Genomic DNA, 15,025 nt, shown 5'->3' with positions numbered 1-15,025 from the left:
ATAGCAAGCCCCACACCCTCCAAATTCTGTGCAGTTAACATTATTTTATTTGATTTCCTCTACTACTGCGTGTCAATAGTAGAATTATGATAATAATAGTAAGAGGTAATCAGTCTTTTAGCTGAGGGCTCACTCTGTTCCAAGTGTCTTGTACAGAGTATATCAGTCTGTTTTAGACTGTTTTCTGCTATTATGATTGGTACCATGGACTGAGTAGTTTATTAAACATAGGGGTGTATTCAAATACTAGTTTCTAAGGTCTACAGCCATGGGACTACAATTGGAGACAGTCTTCTTGTCAAGTAGAGAGATCAGGAGATCATGGTGATGCCATCCTGAGGATCCCATCTCCAGCACCTCATACAGTTGTAGTTACTAAACACTTGCTACCTCCATGTACCAACACGCCACGATATTGAGGATTATGTATCCAGTGTGCCCACCCATTGCAAGGCCCATAAGGGCCCTATGATTGCCCTTACTGAAAGGGAAGGAAACCAACACCCACAGGGATTAAGTGGGAGCTGCAAGTAGACCCAGGGCAGGATGGCTCAGGTCAGGTCGAGAGCCTGCCTCCCAGGGGTTTTTGCTATGAACATGATGTCCAAGTCCCAAGAGGGTCTTAGCCATTTGCTATAGGGATCAGTGCTCACTGTCCCAAGCCTAAAGAGATCACTCAAGCAGCCAATCAATCAGCCATGCCTACGGGCCAGCATTTGCACACAGACACAAGGACATCTTCTAACCAAAGGCGAGCATTGGGAGCCCCAATTGGAAATGACTAACAGAGTTGTTTTGCTTCTGAGGCAAGAGCTGGAATGTTCAACTAGTTAGCCCCAGTTTTACTGGCGGCCTCGGCTACACAATGCAGGCTACGGCATTTGGCAGTGCCTCTTGAATTTGGCACACTCCATGCTCCTCCTGGACCCACGAGATAACATAACCAAATGTTTTCTGATGCTGCAAGAAGTGAGTGTTTTGCAGGTAGAAGGAAACACAAACATCCCTTCCACCTGTCAATCCCAAGGGCAAAATGCTTCACTCTCTCATGACCCTTTAAGAGGTTAGATGTGAGCAGGAGCCCAGATAAATGGTCACGATGCAAACAAAGTCGTGGAAATAAAAGCATCTCTGATCTATGTGGGCTGGGGATGCCAATTACACCATCTGCACCATTTCTCAGGAAGAGTACAATTGTGCTTCCCTGAACGCCCTGAGCAACGAGGCTGTGGCTTTAGCCTTCTTCCGAGTACGGCATGCACACACCATTTGATCCTCTTTTATATATTTGTTTTCAGACTCAGACAATGGGTGACAGTTGCATTTCCTTACCTGAGGTTCAGTTGGAACAGAGAAACGAAAACCCATAGAACTTAGTAGAACGTGTACACAGGACCCAAGAAGGTATACTGGGGCCTTGAGTGGCAGCTGGTTGAAGCCACAGTTCTGCACCCCCTTTCTGATCAGTTACTGACATTCTTCCGAGATCAGACGAGATCGGGCGCGTTCAGGGTGGTATGGCCGTAGACTACTGACATTCTTTTAACCAAAGCATCATTAGTTTCTGATGGTGGTGGGGGCCATGTTAGGTCCTATGCTAGTATGCAGGGAAAAGTCAAACACAGGGCTCACATTAGAGGGATACTTGACATGCTCAGAGTCAATTATGGATAACTTCTCAGATAAGAAAAAATACATAAACTAGGGTCATGATCAGGATCCTTTTCAGTGTGCTGCAAAGATACAAGAGACCACACAAACAGAGTAGGGCTCACTGTTTTCTAGCTGCACCTAGCTGCACTGTTTTCTGAACAAAAGGAACCTCCTAGGTCAAACATTGGCAAATCTTTTCATCAAGGAGCTGGGTGGTGAATGGTTTCTTTCTTTTTGTTCTGCTGCCTTCATATTCACCTCTGCCAAGATGACCAGAAAGGTGGGTGAAGAGTTACCGACTTTGAATGCACATCAGTGGCCTTTCATTATTGCAAGAACAACAGGACCCTGATGTGGCCTGTGGCTGCAGCTTTCTAATCCCTTGTCTTCATGAGTCTTGCCTTCTGCTTGTGGAGAAAGCATAGTGTGTGAAGATGCCCCTCCTCCACAGTGAGAAAGGAACGCCTCACCTTCTCACCTCTGCCTTTGAACAATACAGTTGAGGAAACTTTTCTTTCAATTATGGATTGCAGAAAATTGTTTTTATCAGTTCCTCAATGTAATCTATATGCTTAAATTGAATCAGATCAAAATCTTGTTGGAAATTCATAATCTAGGCATTAGTGTTTCTAGAGGCGAGGAAATTGACCAGGTATAGTTAAAATCATAAATCAATCTGATTACATTCTATTTTTCTCCTGAGATCAGAAAAGTAAATCATCACATTATATTGTATCATTGCATTTTATGGTCAGATACTGAAAATGAGAAATGTGTACACACACATATACACTCACCTGAAAATGTTTACATTTCAAAAGTAGACTTAAGCTCTTAATTTCTGAGCTATTTTGTTCACTTAGCTTAAGGAAAACAAGCTAGCACTCGGATATGCATTCTTGGATATTCTTTTTTCTGCTGAGATTCTAAATGTGCTTAATAGTTAATGAAGGGCAAATGCTCCTTCAAAAAATACATGACATACAAACTTTGAACCCTACATAGCAGATTTGTGTAGGAGAGAAAAGGAAGTCACCAGAGCCACTGTGATAAGCATCACAGTGAGGAAGCACAGTGGCCAGAGGGAAGAAATAGATGGAGAGGATACAACATGAGAGTCCAGCAAGAATCACAGGGAGGGTGGCATCAAACTGGGCATTGAAGAGTGAGCAGGATTTCTCTGTGAAGATGAAGAACACACAGAGAGGCCTCTAGAAAGGGAAGATAATAAGGGATAGCATTTTGCATTCATGTGTTTTGGTGTGCATGCATGTGTATATATACATGTGGATGTGGGGAGTACCAATGCACTGATCATGCTCTGACTTGCTTAAGGAGGCAGGGTCTCATTTGAGCTCAGCACCCTCTAAATCTACTAATTTAATCAACAAACCATCTTGTTCCAGGGATCCCCTCTCTCTGTCTCCAGAATGCTGGAATTACAGGTGGGTTGCCACACCTACACAATATTTGCATAGGTGCTCGAGTCTAAACCCTGGGCCTCGTGCTTATGTGGCTAAGCCATCTCTCCAGACTGAGGGGGTAATCCACCCATCAATCCTCCTCAACGGAGGAGAAGTGGTCAGTCATGGGCCAAGCACACAGGGGTCTCTCTAGGGGGAATGAGGGAATCAGTCAACTGTTGCTTCTCTTCCTGGTCATGCAATAACAACCACTCTACCCAGATACAATAACAACCACTCTACCCAGATACAATAACAACCATTTTACTCAGATACAGTAACAACCACTCTACCCAGATACAGTAACAACCACTCTACCCAGATACAGTAACAACCACTCTACCCAGATACAGTAAAAACCACTCTACCCAGATACAGTAACAACCACTCTACCCAGATACAGTAACAACCACTCTACCCAGATACAGTAACAACCACTCTACCCAGATACAGTAACAACCACTCTACCCAGATACAGTAACAACCATTTTACTCAGATACAGTAACAACCACTCTACCCAGATACAGTAACAACCACTCTACCCAGATACAGTAACAACCACTCTACCCAGATACAGTAACAACCACTCTACCCAGATACAGTAACAACCACTCTACCCAGATACAGTAACAACCACTCTACCCAGATACAGTAACAACCACTCTACCCAGATACAGTAACAACCACTCTACCCAGATACAGTAACAACCACTCTACCCAGATACAGTAACAACCACTCTACCCAGATACAGTAACAACCACTCTACCCAGATACAGTAACAACCACTCTACCCAGATACAGTAACAACCACTCTACCCAGATACAGTAACAACCACTCTACCCAGATACAGTAACAACCACTCTACCCAGATACAGTAACAACCACTCTACCCAGATACAGTAACAACCACTCTACCCAGATACAGTAACAACCACTCTACCCAGATACAGTAACAACCACTCTACCCAGATACAGTAACAACCACTCTACCCAGATACAGTAAAAACCACTCTACCCAGATACAGTAACAACCACTCTACCCAGATACAATAACAACCACTCTACCCAGATACAGTAACAACCACTCTACCCAGATACAGTAACAACCACTCTACCCAGATACAGTAACAACCACTCTACCCAGATACAGTAACAACCACTCTACCCAGATACAGTAACAACCACTCTACCCAGATACAGTAACAACCACTCTACCCAGATACAGTAACAACCACTCTACCCAGATACAGTAACAACCATTTTACTCAGATACAGTAACAACCCCTCTATGCAGACAGGACAGAGATTTTCCTACCCTGCTTTCATTACCATACCATTTCAATTTTGCTCGCACTTAGCTAAAAACCAAGAGTGTTCAGTTCATTTTTTGAAAACCTGGATTGTTTTCTGTCTTGACATTTTATTTTAAATTGAGAACAAAACTCTCTGTTTATATGTGCGGGACTCAGAGTTTTATGTGTATTTTAAAAAACTTTCCAGTCATCAGTGTTGATAAATACCATTCATCTGTGCCATCGGAGTCCATCCAATGGCTTTTAAAACAGCCTTCTGCTTTCTGTCTCTGTGTGTTTCTCTCTCCTCTCTGTCTCTGTCTCTCTGTCTCTCTGTCTCTCTCTGTCTCTCTCTGTCTCTCTTTGTCTCTGTCTCTGTCTCTCTCTCTCTCTCTCTCTCTCTCTCTCACACACACACACACACACACACACACACACACACACATACACACACACACCTGTTGGGTTCAGGTAACCAAACTTGAGGAAAGCTGGAGGAAAGTAGACAACACTTTGGATGTTGGTTGGGAACACAAGCTAAAGTTACCAAGATCAAGATAGAATCACTGGCCAAGACCCCTGGGCTGTATCCTGGAGATGCAGGTCTGCACCACACAATAGGCACCCTCACACCTGTAAGCTGTGAGCTTCTGGCTCTGCAAAAGGGGCAGTGCGGAATGGCCATAGGAGCTCAACTTTTAAATCCCTTTACAAGTCAGGACAAAGGAAGCCCTGTCGCCGAACTAAAACATTCAGAAAATGAAGTCGTTTGCACACCCTGTGGTGCAAGGTAGGGTTTTTATTAATGCAAGTTCTAAATGTGGATTAACCCTCTGGCGAGTCTGTTTCCCAAAGCACTGGAGTGTGCTCAGGTCCCTTTCAAAGAAGCACACCGCTGCCATTATTCTGAATATCAATTGAACAGCATTCTAACTCAGGCCACAAAGCAAGATTTAAAACGATTACAGCTCTCAGCGCTTACATCTAAATAAGTCACCGGAGATTCAAACTGTACAGACAAAATGCTGTAAATCGGTCTTCTCGGGAGAGTGTTGCTCCCTCTCTCAGGCTTTTCAAAAAGTGATTGTTATTTTAGGGCTGAAGAGAGCCTTGGCCACGAGTTGATTCTATTCTTGAGGACATGTTGATGTGAGAGCCGAGCTGCATTTTTGACTCATGGCTTAGGACAGCCGTCAAGGGCATTTTCCTCGGGAGAGAAACGTGTAAGAACACATCTCTTTATTTTATATTTCTATTTTGATGTCTGTCTGTATTTCAGAAATCAAAGAGCTTGCTGAACTTGATCAGGTGAGGTATAACTATGGTTGGAGGTGACTCTCCAAGCTGAGAGGTGCAACGGCTGGGAGCAGCGGGTTACCCCCCAACAGTCAGTTATTTATATCTGTCCATCATCTCTTATCTTCCACCTCTGGTTTGGCAGTAGAAAAAGAATCCCATTTCCCCCACAAGAATCCATAGGGAAGGTTGTCTTCTCATCCAACTCCGGCGATTTTCAGTCACATCCTGTTTTCTTAAATGGATGCTGGGTATTTGGGTGATACCTCTTTGTTTGAAAGGACTCATAAAAATAAGCTACTTTCACGTCTAATTCTAACGAGATAAATGGCACTGTGAGGGGACATTAAAAATTTAAAGTCCTCCTTCCTAAGTGTATTTGTCAGCTGAGCACACTGAATCTTGCATAGTGCACACACTTTCCGCTGTCATCGCACGGCTGATGGTACTGAGAGAGTCTCCTCGCTCTTTGGCAAGCCACTTAATTGTATTGTGCCAAACTGGCAGAATCGTACAATATGTTAGTGTAAAGGCCCCACAGTTTAAGGGGGAGATCTAGAAGTGTTAACTGTACACTGTCTAATTATACAACCTTCCCGTCCCAGAATGTGATTTCAGACACCAGCTCTGACATATGGGAAAAGGGTAGAACAGCTGGTCATTATGGTTTCCTCAAGACTATTTAGCAACACACTTGAATGTAATTAAAGGGAGACACTAAATACAGCACTTGCGGTACAATGTATTTTTAATTTCTATGGCATGTGGTAAAAGTAAATAGATGAAAGCATTCAAGTTTCTCCACTCGGCATCCAACTTGTCAAACATGCAACGTGCGCTTGGCTGGCGGCAAGCAGGGTAAGGAGCAGGCATCCGTGTGCGGTGTCTAAGAGGCTGCATTGGGCCATGCTCAGAGGAAACATCCAACTGGAACCATGGATTAGAGATGAAATGACAACATTCATCCATTCAGGTGTGTACCCACCCATCCACCCATCAGACAGATGTCTTGTTGGTCTGATAAAGGGCCAGGTGTAGCTCACGGCTTCCTCACTCACTGAAGGCTGTGACTGGGGTGACAAGGTAAGAGTATCAGGTCCACACAGGGGCTGTCCCTTGACAGGAAGTGATGGAGTTGTGAGTGAGTAGTTTGGTGTGATGGCGAAAGAGCCTTCTGTGCAGATGGACAGCTGAAGTGGAGGCCTGCAAAGGAAAGATAGAGCTGATGAGAGCACAGCCTTACCACGAATGGAGCATCCCAGCGTGCTGGCACTGCAGTGAACCGGCAGGCATTAGTCCCCACCCCCCACTCTGAACCCTCAGTCACCCTGTGTGGCAAAGCCCTACTGTCCCTTAAGCTTGATAAGCTCTCTTCAGTCCACAGGATAAAATGCTGAGCTATTTTCTTGGTGCACACAAGAGCATGGAGGAATCTCACAGCTACCTCGCTAAGTGCAAGAAGCCAGACCTCAAGAGGTCTCCTGGTTGCCACAGGTGAGGGCCAGGATGAGGCACGCTTTGATTCCTGGGGGGGGGGGTATTTTGGTGTGAGACAGTTGCTGTGTGTCCTTGCTGTGGTGGCAGCTTTGCTAACACTCTCTCTGTTAGGGATCAGGGCTCTTAGAACCATTTCCCTTTTCCTCTTTTTTGTCTTTCAAGTCCTGAGGGCCTGGTACATGCTGGGTTAGTGTTACTCAGTGACTGTTTCTAGTCTTAACTCCTCTGGGAGTGATGGTGCATGCCTTTAATCCCAGAACCCAAGGCAAGTGGATCTCAGTGAGTTTGAGGTCAGCCTGGTCTACATAGTGAGTTCTAGGCCAGCCAGAGCTGCAGAATGGAATCATGAACCATATATGACTCCAAGTGTAACTGGATCCCAGTTCACAATCTGTCTGGAATGCTCAGGGCTCTTCCCAGCCTCCTCTGAGACCTTTGTTATTCAAATCATGTCAGGGAATACCGTAGACAGGAAAAAGAGAAGGGATTTGAAGCAAACTATTCGAGTCTTTACACAAATGTGGATAAAATGTTTAACGTTGGCAGCTAAGAAATAAAAGAAGGACTTCAGGATAATGAGGATTACACTGCTGCTACGTTCTCCTTAGACTAGGTGACCAAGCTGGTACCGGGCTTGTAACTGCTAGTCCATCCCTCTAGCCTCCTGGCCACCATTGGGGAATGAAACCTGCAATTGTTTTCCCTGCTGCTTTTGTACATAGTCCCTGGCCCTGGAGATGTCATCATCAATGCAAGGTCTTGTTTTCTTTAACAGGAAGAGCAGGGCTGCAGGGAGAGCCCTCCGCACTCCCCCACTGACATCAGCAAAACTGGGTATTCATGGAGGATATAGACTTTTAGCCAAAGAACAGAAGAACACTAACTGACCCACGTGGGCCTTGAACCCCTGACCTCATTAGCATTGTTTTTCTCCCCACCTTGGCTAACAGTCAGCCCAATTATGAGCACTGACTCAAAAGAGGGAAGTCACCTCTTCACCTGGGCCAAGAAAAGCCCAGGCGGCTGACTTCTGAGGGGACATGACTGAGATGGGACAGTCAAGACTTGTGCTTCCGTGCGAGTTTTCCAAGATCTTGCCCTTCCTTGTGTGGCTCAAAGGAACAGAAACCATAGTCAGGGTGCTCCCAGCCTGAAAGGTGGTGAGGGTTTTGGGGTGTGCAGGTGTTTGTTCATTCTGTTCGAGCTGTCAGGTCAGGGGCTTGTTAGGTCTTTTGCAGCTGAGGTCCCATCCCCGGCGTCCTCTCTGGATCCAGTTCACAACACCGGTCTTGACCAGGGAGGTTCTGCTTAGGAGCAAAGCGTGTGTTTGACTGTAAAACTCTATGACTGGGGGATCTCCATACTTGTTTTTTTTACAAGGAAAAGACTCCATTAAAGTGGATTTTAAACTTTCAGCATAACCTCCAGTGTCCTGAAAGGGAGTTGTGTCTGTGTAGGCCTCAGTGTGTGTGTTTGTCATAGGTCCTTAGGTTCTGTCACTGGAATAAAATACTCGCACAAAAACAACCTAAGGGAGGAGAATTTACTCTGGTTCACAATTTGAGGGAACAGTCCACCATGGCCAGGAAGTCAGGGGAGCAGGAAACAGCTTGTCACACTGCACCCATAAACAAGCAACAGAAGACAACACCTACATGCTGCTGCTCAAACCCCTTTCTTTGCCTGTGCACAGTCCAGGTTCCCACCTAGGACATGGTCCCACACAGAGTGGGTGAATCTTTTCACCTCAATTCATGTAATTAATACAGTCTCCTGTAGGCATGCTCAAAAAAGCCCATCTCCCAGGTGATTCTAGATTCTATCAGGTTGACAACAGTCACCCTCACAATATGCATACATAGTTGTTTAGGATGCATGCATGTGTGTACATGTGTACGTGAATGTGTGTGCATGTGTGCGCACGCATGTGCATAACTACATCTGATTAATGTTTTTATAGATGTTGGTTATTTCGATAAGATGCTGAGATGTAGTGACAGGGTCAGTCAGGACATGATGCTAAGGAAATCAAGATGGTGGCTCAATCCCTGGACCAGGAGCAGGGCTTTTCTCTAGCCATGGGCCATAGTCTCAGCTAAAGCCAACAAGGTCACATATGGGATGACTGGCATGGTGATGACAAGAATGTGTAGTAGCATTTGGACAGTTCACTCAAGCGACATCCACAGTGGGGGGAAGGAGACAGCCGTGCCCGACGGCAGCAGGTTAGCTCCACTCTGTTCTCACTGGCTAAGGTAAGCCCTGAGAAGATGAAGAGTCCATCCTCAGAGACTAGATTTGACCCCTCCACAGTGATCTACACTTTCCGACCGCCGGCTGGCTGTATTTTAGAGTACATTCCTCCCTGGGGAGTTGTCTGAGATTTTGGTGACTCACCCACTTCCCCTATTCTCTACTCTTCCCCACACGAGGCAACGTAATATGGGGCTTCCCCTCACCTCCCACCACCTACGAACAGGCAATAGTATGACCAACGGTGAAGCCATAGTAAAGCCCGATTCGTGGGTGCCCAGATCCCATTCTCCTCAGGTTCCAGCAACAGAGAAAGAGGCACCGCTCTACACCTTGAAATCAGTTACACTCAGTGTGAGCAGTCCACAATAACAAAACATGAACGAACAGAACTCTCCAAAAACATTCCATTGTTTATAGCCATCAACTAGCACCAGTGCAGGCAAACCTGGACCTCTTACTGAGAAGCTAACACTAGAAGGGGTCATTCTGGACCCCTGGGGTGTTTCCATGGAGTAGAGAGTCACAGACTCCACATCACCAGCTCTAGATCTTAAAGAACACAAGGAATCAACCGTTGTTGCTTTAAGTCATGGGAGTTTTGGGGTACTCCTTCCCAGAGTCTATCTGGCTGGCACAGCCAGGAAGTACTTAGCCATCTTATGTGTTTACACAGGCACTTGAGTCCTGGTACCCAGGTGCTCATGAAGACGGAAGCTGCACCATCCACTCAGCTTTCACAGTCCCATTAACCTGGGGCCAACTAAGACCTGAAAAGGTTAAGCAGAAACTTTCAGAAGTATGCCATCCCATGTTTTAAGTTGCATGCTGAGTAGGGTGATCACCTTTATTTTACTTAATTCTGTTCACAGCGTGTAAGAGTAGAGATGCCAGCAACTGGGATATACAGAAGAGAAGTCATAACGTGCATTCTTTGTATAAAAAGATGGGTTTACATGACAGTAAGAATAGGGGAAAAAATCATAAACCACCGTTGCTGTCATCTGTGTAAGAGAGGATCATCTATCTGTGAAACCGATAGGAAAAGCAGCTCTATGGTAGTTTTGTGTAACAACAAGAAGAGAGGCATGATACAGCCAGCATAGGTCTTCATCAAGACAGACAAAGGGCTAAATCTGTGTGTGCATGTCTAGGGAAAGGCGGGCTGCACACAGGACTTACTTCTGTCTGTATTTGCAGGCATCCTCTCAGAGTCTCCAGATACTCTCCTGTAGACAGAGCAAGCCTCTGCACTGACTCCGTACCTGGGCCCATGCCTTACTTGCCCTCCACATCAGCCTGAGTAAGGACTCGACACCACTGTGGCTTTACCTCAACCTGTACCTGTATAACTTCCCCTCCCTTAGCTTAATCCTAGAGCCTATCTGAACTCCTCCCATGTGACTCCCCAATGCTCTGATGCCTTCACAGGCTCAGCCTTGGGCTGCTCCCCTCCTTCCTCCTGCATTTACGTTAGCTCTTGGTTGTCAAGTTAACAATGTGTACTAAGAGGAGCCCACATGAGGCTCAATGCCATTTGCACTCATAGCCAAGGATAGAATGAAGTGTATGTGAAATCCCATGGCAACCTGAGAATGAAGACATTCTATAATAAATCTACCACTGCAGTAGAGCTGGGAGGGACAGATTCTGCAACCGACCTGAAAAGGTCTCGTCCTACAGGTGGATCAAGAACTTGGACTATGGCTTGCTAGGGAGGGCATAGACACAGCTCAGTCAGGAAAGCCCTTGCATCACAAGTGTGAGGACCTGAGTCTGGATCCCTAGAACCCAGATTGTGATCTCAGAATGGGAAGATGAGACATGGAGACAGGTGGGTCTCTAGAGTCCACTGGCCATTTAGACTAGCCTACTTGGTAAAGTTTCAGGCCAATTAAATACCAGGTCTTAAATCAAAGTGGTGGAAAGCACCCAATGAATTCCACCCAAGGTTGTCTTCTGACCTTCACATGCATACACATATGTTTGTGTGTGTACCTACATACGCATGTATTTACATAGAAATGTGCACACACATATTCATGCACAATAAAGGGAGGGAGCAAAAGAGGAAGCGAGGGAGGAAAAGGGGAGGGAGTTAGTTCAGTGGTGTGAGATAGGAATCTTTATTGTAATCTCCCACTGAGTTCAGTACCAGGAGAGCCGGGGGTCAACCAGCACTAAGGTGGTGCATGAGCTGGTACAGACCCTTGAAAAGACTGCTGTTGGAATTCTGATTGCATCCATGAGGCACAGGGTGAGACAGGACTAGCTGTAAGATCCAGGGCACATCTCCGAAGTGGGGCTTGTCAATGACTCTGCTCTCCAGCCCTTGGCCTGAGGAAGTCCAGAATCCCACAGACTGCTGCAGATCTTTTGGTGCATGTGGTAAGCCCAAGGTTTGTCCTGAGGCTTGTTCATAGAAAGTTGTGCTTGAGAGAGTACTCAAGGACTTTTAGCATGATATAGAGAGGCCTTGCTCTAAATGAAAGGGACATCACAACGAAGCACACTTCGGTCAGACCACCAAGCAAAGAGGGGAGTAGCATTTTCCAGAGTGAAACTCCTTTGAAGTGGCAACTAATAATTCATGATCCTGCACAAGTATTGTCAAATTCTTCACAGTATAGAGCATTTCTAGGTTGATGGACAGAATGCTGAGTGTGAGTTTTAACATATCTTTAGCTTCGTGCATACAACAGAGGTAATGCTGCTACATCAGATGGCATTTCTGGCCAGGGAAGTGCCACTCTCTAATTTCTACATCAGCCAGTGACCAAATGGGAAATCACTAGGTGTTCACAGGAATACAGGAATTGAGATTTTCCTTAAGGACTCATTATTTTTAGTGCAAAAAGAGAAAACAAGTCTTACTAATTGCTGGGTACTTTTGTGTTCATGTATCTGCAGAGGCCATAGGGCTTCAGAGCAGAGAGATGGATATCAGAAGAAAGTCAGAAAAGGCTCACATACGTCCACACAGATGCATACACCTCCCCATGCATGCACTCACACAGAACTATTTTATGTATGACTGATAAGTAGATAGAAGTACAGAACGGGACCATATAACACACATACCACCATACCCTAGCAACGTCTTCATCATAAACTGTGAGAGAAGAGACATGTCAAAGGAGATGGGCCATCCAGAATGTAGCAAGCCTTGTCAGGTAGAATATCCTAGTCTTGATGTGGGTAGAGAATGCAAAGTTACATAACAATTTACAAGGATGGCAGAATGACAGTTAAAAAAGAAAGGACTGAGCTGTGACCAGACACTGCTATCTAAGTCAGGGTGATGAGCCCTGAGAGTGCTGCTCCAAGAATTCACTACGGATGGAGACTCTGCTCTAGCATTAAGCCTCCGGGACTGCTGTAATGTGGATCTGCAAAAACTCCGGAAGGCACATAAACTAAAACTGTGCCTTTCATCTGGGCACTATTACAGGTGTTAGAGACTTTGCAAGGCAGGGCTGTCTAGCAGGAGGTTATCTAGCTGTCAGGGTGTGCTAAGACAGAAAGGCTCTGTACAGGTACTGAAGCACGTAGAGCCTTGGGCTGGAGAGCCATGCTGAATGCTGGGGGACAATGCCCTGTTTTTCTCATGACCGAGGAGACCCCACCCTGCAGGCAACAGTGTGGACTATAAGTGAGGTCCTAGGGGCTTTTCCTTCTCCCTGTGCTCCATTGGTACCTAATGACTATTTGTTGGGGAGGCTTGATACCTCTGTGCCCCATCTCAGCTTGGAGCGCCTATTAAGGTATGTCCCATTCCAGGGCACCTCGCGGCATGGCCTGCTACTGCTGCTGGTGCAATCACATCGCCGATGCTTTGCTCTGCCTTCGTGCCTGCACAGATGTTGTCTCTAAAGGCACCTTCCCAAGAAGCCACTTCAACCTGTCTGCATTTCAGAAATGATTTTCTTGGGAACATGACTCCGGGGAACTGCTGTCAGGAGCAGTCTAAGGAACCTCGTTCTAAGAGGGTTTGGAAGCTGGGTCATCTGTTGGTCAGCTGTCACCAAAGAACCAAAAAGGTGATCAGTGCTGTTCAGACAAGCCCCTGAGTGCTTTAATGGTCCAGCCGCTAAAATATTCACTGGTGGTGGATAGGGCGTGGTGCCAGTCACGTGACGTAAAAATCTCAGGCATTGGAGAGCCCTGAGGTATGGGGGAACTGGATGGTTGCTCCCAGTCCCTGAGTGGCACCAAAGAGAGCTTGGCAGTGGTGTCTAATCACCCATTTCAGGTCCGAGTGCCCAGTGGCCGGGAAAAATGTAAAAAGTTTCATCCCTTGCATCCGAAGACCGGGAAAATCTAAAGAACCAGGCCCTGGGATTGATTCTAAAGGTTGAAGATTTCAGAGCAGGTTGGTCAACCCTAGCAAATCCCTCTGGGCCAGCAGCAGCAAGCCATCATCTTTAGAAGGGACACATGATGTGTTCACTTGATAGCAGCACAGGACCAAGGGTGGCATGGGAGCCAACCCTTTGTCTATACGGCTAGCAGGACAACATCTAGTCAGGTTCTAATCTAGCCCAGCCGTGCCTGCTGAGGGGCTGGTGACCAGGACTGTGCAGGGTGAAGGGGCTTCAGGACTTAGCAGACACTAGTAGGAAGCACTGAGTTTGTATAGAATTTGGTCCCAGGGGCTGAGGAGAGCTAGGAGATCATCACACACTGTTCAGTGATGGGATACTGAGGCAGGATCCTAGTGAGGACTGGGAGACAGCTGTAAGCCCTGCTGGAAGGCTCTTGGAGCCTTAGAGATGACCCACACTAAATGAAGGGCTGGCATTCAAGGGCTGTCACTCAAACACCATGGCACTGACCGACGATTGAGTTGAACATCTCTGCTCTCTGTGTGTGTTAGAGTGGCTGTCCTGGGTATAGTGAGTCTGGGGACACACCGCCAGAGCCCACCTCAGGGACTCATTTACTTCTCCAGATGTCCAGCATATTGCCGTCTGACAAAGTTCATCCAATTGTCCTCTATGGAAATTGTCCTTGATTGGACAGAGGTTCCTTCCCCTTGGCCCTGCTTAATTCGAGGGGTAAGCAACCGAATAGGAAATGGAGGTTGTAGGAAGCCAGGTGAGTCCTGTAAAGATCTTATTTGGCGGTGAAGAGATGGCTTGGTGCTTAAACGTGTGCAATGCTCACACAGGTGATCTAAGACCTGTTTTAAACATCCAAACCAAGCAGTTCACGACTACCAGAAACTCCAGGTCCAGGGAATCCAACAGCTTCTGCTGCCTTCTTCGAGCACCTACCCTCACACACACATAAAACGCACACACACACACACACACACACACACACACACACACTATTAAAACATAAAAACTATACCTCCCAAAGCTCTTACTTCGATGTCTGCTAAATTGCACACACCTTCCAATAGCCCTGTTATGTGGGATGGAATCGTGAATGCTCTAGAGTTCTGTGTCCTTTTCCTTAAATAATTCTCTACAGAGCTTTGTTGTTTCTCTATCCTGTGGCCTCGGGGGTCAATTAAATTGGCCATCAAATCTTATTATAAAGAACCCTTCCCTGAAAGAGGGT

At 46.1% G+C, this 15,025-nt stretch overlaps 1 long non-coding RNA gene across 2 annotated transcripts; it reads right to left on the bottom strand.

Annotated features, from left to right (window-relative positions):
* Positions 1-6,429: 6,429 nt before the first annotated feature.
* On the bottom strand, positions 6,430-11,210 carry LOC120096347 (uncharacterized). 2 transcript variants are annotated; one of them, XR_015635793.1, is made up of 4 exons: positions 11,119-11,193; positions 10,640-10,686; positions 6,766-6,910; positions 6,430-6,634 (listed from the first exon to the last, which is right to left on the bottom strand). It is a non-coding gene; the product is annotated as an uncharacterized LOC120096347 (long non-coding RNA). The 2 variants fall into 2 exon arrangements; XR_015635792.1 differs by lacking the exon at positions 10,640-10,686 and having other exon boundaries at positions 6,438-6,634; positions 11,119-11,210.
* Between the last annotated feature and the right edge of the window lie 3,815 nt (positions 11,211-15,025).

Source organism: Rattus norvegicus, chromosome 13 (genome assembly GCF_021556685.1).
Source record: "Rattus norvegicus strain SHRSP/BbbUtx chromosome 13, alternate assembly SHRSP_T2T, whole genome shotgun sequence".
NCBI lineage: Eukaryota > Metazoa > Chordata > Mammalia > Rodentia > Muridae > Rattus > Rattus norvegicus.
Note: the sequence above shows the minus strand (reverse complement) of the source record. Positions and strands in the feature narration are given on the sequence as shown.